General features: G+C 35.8%; 1 long non-coding RNA gene across 1 annotated transcript; it reads right to left on the bottom strand.

Moving 5' to 3' along the window:
* Positions 1-1,126: 1,126 nt before the first annotated feature.
* Positions 1,127-5,542, bottom strand: LOC130048412 (uncharacterized). Its single transcript, XR_008797194.1, has 2 exons — positions 5,428-5,542; positions 1,127-5,099 (listed from the first exon to the last, which is right to left on the bottom strand). It is a non-coding gene; the product is annotated as an uncharacterized LOC130048412 (long non-coding RNA).
* Between the last annotated feature and the right edge of the window lie 4,876 nt (positions 5,543-10,418).

A 10,418-nucleotide genomic window follows, 5' to 3' on the forward strand; every position in this document is an offset into this window, starting at 1 on the left:
CCTAATATCATCTTAACTTGGACTGTAACTTTTGTGGTAATTAGCAGTCTATAAGCACTCTACAAAAATACATTTGGACTTTTCAATCCGGGGATTGAATTGGACTTAACGGCCGATTGATGACCGCTTAAAATCTCGTGTGTGAATTCAACTCGGCAGTAAACCAGCGTCGAACTTTGTTTTGTGCACATTGATTAGACTTACTGTCAGTTAGTAATTTTTTCATTGATATATTTTTGTTTGTAAATACTTGTAAATAAATTGTTAAATCTTTGATTTGTTTGGGAGTGGTTTCTACTATTCTCACCCATAGCAGAACTGGGAGCTTTTGCAAGATAAAATATCGATTGTTTTGTAAATTTGAATATAGTTTGATTTCATACAAATCTAAAAATACGGTAATATAGGTTAAATATCCTAACACTATCTTTTTATGAGTACTATTGTTGAAATAATTCGAATTTAACATTTCGTGTTGGTTGTATCATAAACTCATTGATTAAATTGTTAAAAGATATGAGCTGAAAATATGCTGAATTGGCCTTCTTACATGTATGCATACCGTCCATTGAATTGATAAGAATCAATACTCCGTTACAAACAGTGGTTACACACGCTTTACACGGGTTTATATTAAAACTTACATTGCTCAGGAAGTGTATCGAACAAATCTTATATTCAGAAGCAATACATTCGAAATTGTATATGAAAGTGCATGAAAGATCGTTCGTCTAATACCAACCTTCTATACGTCGTGTATTCCAACTTATTTCAAGTTCAAGTCTAAACCCAGTATTGCCTACAAATATACTTCTACTATTGCATCCAAACTTTTTAATTATAAACAAATTTTGCAGTGCCTAGATAAAGACCATCCTATACTTAATCCACCTACGTGTTCTTGTTCTTCATCTTCTTTCAACTATAGTCCAGCTGGACATGTCATTACTAGTGATGTTGATAATATAGTAGAAAATGAGGACCTCAAATAACTTTTTCTAAAAGGTCCTAAATACAGAGAACATCGGTCTTTCAATTGGCGACAGAACTTCATCTCTACTATGAAGTCTGTCAAGGATTATGCCAGAGATGCAATTATTTCAATAGAACAGAACGATAACACGTATTGGCAGTCTTTGTCATGGCTTTACTTAATAAAAACATTTCCAATTCAACGACAATGTTCATATCAATACAAACCATCAGTATGTATATCATATACACTCTGTAATGAAATGCATGATCTACAACGACTTTTGGATAATAATGTTGTAGCATCAATAGTCCATGCATGTTTGAGTCAATCAATCAATAATTCACTCAATATTTTCAATCAATCAATCAATCAATATTTCAATCCACTAATGTGTCAATCAATCAATAATTCATTCAATATTTTTAATCAATATTTCAATCCACCAACGTGTCAGTCAATCAATATATCAATCAATAATTCATTCAATATTTTCAATCAATCAATCAATATTTCAATCCACCAATGTGTCAATCAATCAATATTTTCAATCAATCAATATTTCAATCCACCAATGTGTCAATCAATCAATATATCAATCAATCATTCAATGTCAATAAGCCCAATTATTGGCCACGGACCTGGACTGAAACAAAATATGTGGCAGGCTTAGCAAAATTCGACCATATGTCTTCATGTATGTTTAAGAAATGTTAACATACATGAAGACATCCGCCACAAGAGGGCAAAATTTTGCTCGAGCCATGACAGGGAGACTGCTTATCAAATAGTAGTTAGGTTAAGGAAATATTCTATCGTTTCTTTGGACAATGCTGCGCAATCCATCCCAGATACTGTTTAAAAACATAACCTGAGCAATATCAGAAAATGCATACTGTGAAATTTGAAGAGCATTGTTGAAGACCTAGGTATTTTATGCATTCGGCATTGTGTGATGTTACGAATGGAGCTAAAGATTTGATAATACTCGTACGTGCGTTGTCTGCTGCAATATTGAGAACGTATGTGTATAGTAACGCCAGGGGAGGATCTGGGACGATATGAACCGAGTTTGTGGAAGAAGTTTGTAAATAGGCATCCTGGCAATAGTTAATTTCAGAATTTTTTGCAATATAGCCAATGGCGTTGTACCAATACGGCCCCCCTCCCCAATTAATTAATATAATATCAGGCTTGCCCCTTTGTGCAACAATAGGCTCCACCTCCTTCCGCACCATACCACTCTTACCACACTAAAAAGATACGCTGTAGTAAATCCATATACGGCGGGCAGGATAATGAATAATGGAAGAGGCAATGATCCAGACAGTAGTATTGAATTAGGACGCACAATATTGCAGGTATACTTAAAAATTTGAATTTTTAGGCTCTGATATGGGCATTAAATGATTCACATTTCCATCTGCCTCTAGCCTGAATTTCGTGTTGGGGATCTAGACCGATGAATTCAATAGGCCTGTGCAATAATGATGCAAGTTGTTATTTTGTGAGCGGTTTGGCATTAAGGTGGCAGTAAAATGGGCCACGTGATTGGTCTAATGGACAAAAAATTGTGCATGTGCTTGAACAATGAATCTGCTCGTGAGTTGAGTGAAATGTGCAACATAGAACCCCTATTGCATTGATGTTTTGAGCCAGTTATAAACAACGAAATATGTACATCGCCTATTGATACGTGATTGTACAATAGTGTAGGAGCGGCATGACTAGCAACAACCCGCAACAATGCAAAAATTGCCAACTGAAATGCGGTGGGAAACATGGCGGCTTCGTATGAACTTAAACAAACTATTGGTAGGATAGATATACGAAGAGTGATAGGGAAACGGGCATGTTTTACTAGGTTGATCCTATGGAATCCCTGTAGGATTGAGCTTACTATGAAGGTTTTGTGTTGTCAATACCGCCCTCTAACTGAATTTTATAACTAATGCACCTAGCCGTTGAAAACGATACTTAGGTGGTACTTAAGAAAGCAATATAGTTGATACACTGGTGAACTGGTGGGGGCCAATATAGCTGGAATTCAAATTTGGTACGAAAGTTTGAAGAGAGTTTATGCCCATTTGATAAGTTGATGCTGTGTGGTTTAAGGCATTGTCCTTTAAAGTGATGATCGCAACATTTGAGGTCAATGAATCCATAATTCACTGAATATTTTGAATCAAACAATGAATATTTAAATGTACCAATGTGTATGTACCAATGTGTCTGTGGTTTTTCACTAATTTGAAGGGTTACCTGGTAGGAAACTTAGGATTGCATATATACATGAACCATAACCCAGCATCAATGGAACCAAAGGAGGTTGAGGGATTTTGTTGTTGTTGGCCTGAACACCTATCGTACTCGAGCCGGTTAGAATTAGTTACGATCATGTGCTATGCGAATGGCATGGATATATTTTTTAGATGCCCTGGATGTCAGAAGGATGCCTAGCTAAATATATACTTGCGAATATCAAAAATCTATCTATGGAGTTATGAATCGTGGGAATTTTGTTATGTTTGATGATGGGTTCGAGAACTAATTGACCTTGTATGATTGAAAATTTGTGCGTATCATGGTTGTTGTGTGATTGTGAATTCAAGAGTTAAGATAAATTGACATAATGCTTTGCCCAAATTTTATCTTTAATGGCTTGAGAAACGTGAGCCCCAAGTTCATCAGTAATGCTTGTAATAACAAGATGTGTTTGTAAAACATACATGTATATGCCCCCATGTTGCAAAATTGAAAACGGGTATACACGTGCCTAATTGGATTGATAGTAGTATGACCAATTCGAAATAGAGCAGACAATATCTTCCAATGTCAGGAGTGGATTGACCAAGTCACCAAATCTCAATGGGGGTCATCTACTTCTTATGCTGTACCAGATTTGGTGTCAGCAAAGCGAAGAATTCTTAAAATTAGGAAACAATTAAACCATTGACCACGTGACCTCAAAATCAATAGGGGTCATCTCCTTAAGATGTACCAAATTTGATGTCTGTCAAGCAAAGGGTTCTCAAGATATTGATTGGACAATATATTTCTATGTCCAGTTTGACCATTGACCTTTGACCATGTGACCTCAAAATCAAGGGGGTCATCTCCTGAAGATGCACCAGTGTACCAAATTTGATGTCTGTCAAGCAAAGGGTTATCTAGACATTAAGTGGTCAATATATACATATGTCCAGTTTGACCCTTGGCCTTTAACCATGTGACTTAAAATCAAGAGGGGTCATCTTCTGATGATGTACCAGTGTACCACGTTTGATGTCTGTCAAGCAAAGGGTTCTCTAGACATTGAGTGGTCAGTATATAATTTCTATGTCCTGTTTGACCCTTGACCATGTGACCTCAAAATCAATAGGGGTTATCTACTCTTTGGGATGTACCAGTGTACCAAGTTTGATGTCTGTCAAGCAAAGGGTTCTCAAGATATTGAGCAGACTAGGTATTCCTATGTCCAGAGAAGATTGACCCTTGACCATAAAAACAATAGGGGTCCTCGTCAACTCATAACCAAGTTAACAACTCCCATATGAAATATCATTACGATGAAGTAATTGGTGATATTGAGGGGCAACACGTAGTCTGCCAACCATCAGGTGCAAACTAATAAATGCCCCTCTTCCTTGAAAGGGGGGGGGGCATAATAATTTTATTATAATAAATAACCATTAAGCACTGCACACAATAAAATTGATACAGCGTGTTATTAAAGTAGTAAATGGAAATTACCATAGCATTAAGGGAGGTAATATAAAACAATGCTAGCAAAACATCAATAATATGAAATAAAATTACGAAAATTATAAACATGCTGTGCGATAAGAAAGGGGATTTTCACCTGTTATGAAGGGTGTCGCCGGTGGCTGTTTGGGTGCGGTGGTTTCCGCGATTAGGCTGGGAGACTACCTTGTGATTAAATGATAGCTGTGTCCTATATGCTCATCTGATACTCCTCTTGGGGTTGACTTGATGTCGGACGGGGCTGAATCCGGGTTGGAATAGCAGGGGTCAGATTCTGTGTGGGCAATGACCGAAGAGCTGGATGTTGTGATGGTCTAGCGTAAGGCGGTTTAGATGGTCGCTTGGTACGTCGCAACATTTGCTACGAAATTGAACAATATTATCAGAGGAATAATATGAATCAGCACGTGTTGTCGGGTTAGCTAAGTAGGCCTAAATATAAACATTACGATCTTACAGATAAGTTTAAAAATAAACAAAATTAATGCTTAAATATTACAGTAGATGTAGGGGAATAGAATAGCAACCCTTAAGAGTTAATTCAATAATATCAAAAGAACCGACCATGATGCCATACACGGCGTGTACAATATGGCGGTAGAGATGAAGAGAGTCGCCTTGTAACAAACCCATGAAGAAAAACGTTAAGCTGTCAAATTAATCAAAAATAATTGAACGTAAATACGTACCGCAGTTTAGATATGTTTTTACGATACCCAAATATATGGTGAATCAGTCGAGGAGGGGGTGATGGTGTTGAATTGAAATTCCACATCTGTTCAATTTGGATTTTCGTTGACATGCAACTAGAAAAAGACCGGCAATTTGCGCACTATATATACCCAGATTAGAAAGAGGGAAAGTGTCATAATAGGTATTTGGGGGGATAGTGTCAAAACCGCGCAATTCAATTGATTGCAAGAGTTATGTTTCTTTGCCTGAACAACAAATACTTGTTCTGTTCATTTCAATAACGGGACTTAACTCACAGTGAGTTAAGTCGGATTATTTCCATATGTAACGTTGTCCATGCATTTCTATTTCCATTTATGTGTATTGTGACTATAAAAAGTTGAATTGTTGAATCTGTTGATTTAGCTACATGAAGGACTGGCAAAATATCCGAGTTTGTGATAATTGATGAACAGAACGGGATAATGAGAAGATTTCATCGTATCTATATAGATATACATATATATTAAAAGGCAGTCACAGAATAGATTAAACCATTCATTATCAATAATTGGTAGCAATCAAGGAAGGGCGTCGCGCTTTCTGAATATGGTGTTTCAGTTACCAAAATTGGTATGGAACATTGAATATCAAAACAAAAATATAAAAATTTGGGTGGTTTGAAAACAAAAAATCGGACATGCTGATAAAGCGATATAAATTTATTTAAGATATTCTCTCTCTCTCTCTCTCTCTCTCTCTCTCTCTCTCTCTCTCTCTCTCTCTACGATAAATGTATGATGGCATATTCCTGTCATCACTTGTGCGATGAATTTGTCGACTTGTCAGATAATTTTGTTGACTTGTAAGATAATCATATCGATTTGACAGTCAATATTGTTGATTTGTCAGATGATTATATTCACTTGTCGAAAAAAGCCTTGTTCCAGATATCGTTTAATTCTGATACGTTATGGTCAATTGCTGGCATCGTATCTGACAAGTAAACATAACGATCTGAAATGTTGACATAATTATCTAACAAGTCATCAAAAAGATCTGATAAACCCTCTACCCTAACTCAAAGCCTTAGTCTGATCATTATGTCGTCTTATCAGATCATTTTGTTGCTAAGTGGATGACATATTTTGGGCATGAAAGCATTTATACAGTTGTTGTTTTCAACTTTTTATTTTTCGTCAAGTGGTCAAAATCATCTGACAAGTCGATATAATCAACAGGCAACTCGACATAATTATCTGACAACTCAGCATAATTATGTGACAAGTGAATGCAAAAATATGTCACCATACGAATAAGATAATTGCATTGGTCAGTTAATTTCAGTTGATCACGTCAAGTCCACCATCTATCCCAATTTTGGATAGCATTAATTTAGAGGGTTTGCGTGAGGCTAAATATCAGGAACCCTTGACGTTGTGAAAATGATTATCGCGCTATATCGATTCAATTCTTTGTATATCACAGGCACACCTGGAAAATTGATATCTAATCCAATTAAAAAGAAAAACAACCGATTTTAATTGCTTCTAATAATTTAATATGAAATAAAACTAATTCATTAAAAAATACTGTAGATTTTTGCTTCTTACTAAAGTCAAATAAAAATTAAGAGCTTGTGTCTACTAAACCTGCAACTTTTTTACCCGGGGCCTAGAAGGGGGGGGGGGATGAAGCGCATACAAACGGCCACTCGTCGTTGAAATCCACGGGTTTTCTCTATGTTACAATACAGTGTGGGGGATTGGAAAGAAATTAATTGGGTTCTGACGATGCCGAGCACAGGACTTAGAATTCATATATTCGATTTCTTCAATGCATTAAAAGGTATTTCTGCAATACTTATCTCGTGACTTTTTTTCTTTTCCTTTCGGTTTTTTTTTTCGTTCAGGGGATTTGATAAAGAAAATCTAGACTGGCTAAATATTTCCGTTCTTTTTTTTTTTTTTTTTTTTTTTAGAAACAGTTGGAAATAACTCAATATATTAACCCCGCTGACCCTCTAGTGTAAAGTTGGGACTCTCGTCTGTTTGTTTACTTTTAATAGTTATAAACCTGAAGTCAACACATAGATAATTATCATGAACATCTATATGTTAACAACAAACGGGATATATATTGCTGAATTACATGTTAATGCAAAAAAGAACTTGTTCTGCGTATGATCAGTTTTTAAAATCAAATAGGTTACTGACATAGACGTTTATGGTGTAGGGGTTTCAACAGTCTCGTTAAACGTCAACATTTCGCAAATTGCATGATCGTTATCACAATCTAGTTTGCCAATACAAACTTGTTTTATACCGATTGTTAGGCCGTTTTGGCTCACTGATTCTGATGACGGATATCTCCGTTTACCTGATCAAGATATAGGGCTCACGGTGGGTTTGACCGGTCGACAGGAGATGCCCAATCCTCTTAGGCACATGATCCTACTTCTGCTTGACCAGGGGTCCGCGTTTATGATAAAGGATATAGTTTTTGTACTCATTGCTTGCGGCGAAATTTTACCTTATTGGTGTATTGAGATACAATAGCTTCATCTTTATCCGAGGAACTTAAAACTGTTAAAATGTTTGAGAAAGCAGCCACCAGATGTGATGAATTGATGTTTATGTTATAGGAAGATTGTAAAGTAGTTACTTTTATATCCCCATTAGACCACGGATCGGCTACAATTGCTTACGAGCACACTATAAAATCTAGATTAACTGGGAACAAAAAAGAACTTCTACAACTTGCAGTTGTTAATGATTACAATAAATGTATGGGAGCTGTTGATCTTTCAAACCGGTTTACAAATAAATGCCCATCCTATACACAGTATCATAAGTGGAAAATTACGTGTTTTTTTTTTATTTACATGACATAAGGCTGTTAATACTTATACTCTTTTGCAAGAATTTAGAAAAACACATGGCAATCAATTTACAGATTGTTCTTTAGTATTTGGACAACCTGAATTCCGTGAATTATTAGCTTTGTTACTCATGAGTTTAAATGATAAGTAGGTGTCAAAAGAAAGAACCAATGAATCTAAACCCGAATTTCTAGATAAAAAGAAATACTTTACATTTTGAAATGCTGCATCAATTCTTATGAAGAAGGTTTCTAGTCATATATACATCTGCATTTTGTCCATAATGCCAAGTTCCTTTTCATTTGTCAAATTACAGACAGCGTTTTCAGAAATCGAACAGTTGAAAAAGGAGATGTTCCAAAATGTGCAGATTTGCCAAGTAGAAAGAAAACACCGTGTATTCAATGCATAGGTATTATTTATGTCAAAGGTAGCACAAGTAAATGCAATGCATACATTCATATGTACACAGATACATATGTGCAATTTGTCGTGAGACAAGTCTAAGGTGCATGAAAATCCATAGATAGTACAGCCATTGTAAAGTGTTTAAATTCACAGCACAGTGCCTGAATTCCTTTTATGGTATTTTGATAGCACACAAACGATAGCGGTGAAAATGTGCTTATTTTCCTTTTTCATGCATTCCATATTTTCTTTGCATAGCAGTATAAGAGCATTGTTTTGATATCGTTAGATTCATTCTATTTAGTGGAGCATATTGACAGAACATCAAATTGTTAAAAATGATGGAAATATAAATAAAATGCAAATTTTGCACTTGATGACCATTCACCTTAATTGTCTTCATTATGTCCTTATCATTTTAAGAAAAAAGTTTTAAAATGATAAATATCTGCCTAAAGATTATACATATTCTTATAAAAAAGAACAATCTGGCATATGCTGATGATAGAGTTATGCAATCTTATTTAGACTCTATTGAATGGATGTTAAAGGCAAATTATTGTCCTCATTGCACTGCAAATGTCGCTACTTAACAACCAGAATATTTATTTGTCAGTAAGATGGATTAATTTGACTGATTATTTGTAATAGTTTAAAATACACATCAGCTCATTCAAATATAATTTCCTATATTTGACTTTAATGTAGTGAGAGGGGTCTTAACATATGAATTGTAGAGAGAAAATACTGAAACAATCTGCTCTTACATGGCCTTTAACACCGATGACCTCTTTTCGGTCAAGGGGTACAGAGTACCATGATTAACTTTATTCAAAATTGTTCCCTGTTAAATTCCTAAAAATAATGTATTTCATATGTCTACCACAAGTCAGGGCACATATATATTGAAATCGAGTTTACAAAATATTGTCATTTTGTCTTTAAAAACCTCTAATAAGTACTGATAGCGAAATGTTTAGGTTGTTTGGATACCTACTGTCTGATTTACAGATTCCAGAGGAAAATGTTTAATCATTCCTCATATAAAAAGATTTGTACATATTATATCATTAACACATGATCGATCGATACATTTTTGTGTTTACTGTACAAAAGAATGACAGAAGTCCGATATTTGTCAGAGGCTAATGGTGGTGGGCGGAACTCATTTTCCAGCGCATTTCATTGGGTAAAATGAAAGGTGTAGATAACGAACAGTGATCAATCTCATAACTGCTGCAAGCAATACAAAATAGATAGTTGGGCAAACACGGACCCCTGGACACACCAGAGGTGGGATCAGGTGCCTAGGAGGAGTAAGCATCCGCTGTCGACCGGTCACACTCGCCGTGAGCCCTGTATTCTGTTCATGTAAACGGAGTCATCCGCAGTCAAAATCAGTGTGCCAAGAACGGCTTAACAATCGGTATGAAACACGTCAGACAGAATTTGTCACAACGATAGGTTGTATTGACGAACTAGATCGTTATAAGAACCATAAAATTTGCGAAATGCTTATTTCAATCGAGACTGTTGAAACCCCTGTACCATCAACTTGTTTGTCAGTAGCTTACCTCGATTTAAAAACTGATTATACGCAGAACAAGCTCTTGTATATCGAATCAATTGAGATATATAAACGGAGTTATCCGCAGTTAAAATTAGTGTGCCACGAACGACTTCACAATCGGTGTGAAACACGTCAGACAGCATTTGACC

Source organism: Ostrea edulis, chromosome 7 (assembly GCF_947568905.1).
Source record: "Ostrea edulis chromosome 7, xbOstEdul1.1, whole genome shotgun sequence".
Classification (NCBI taxonomy): Eukaryota; Metazoa; Mollusca; class Bivalvia; order Ostreida; family Ostreidae; genus Ostrea; species Ostrea edulis.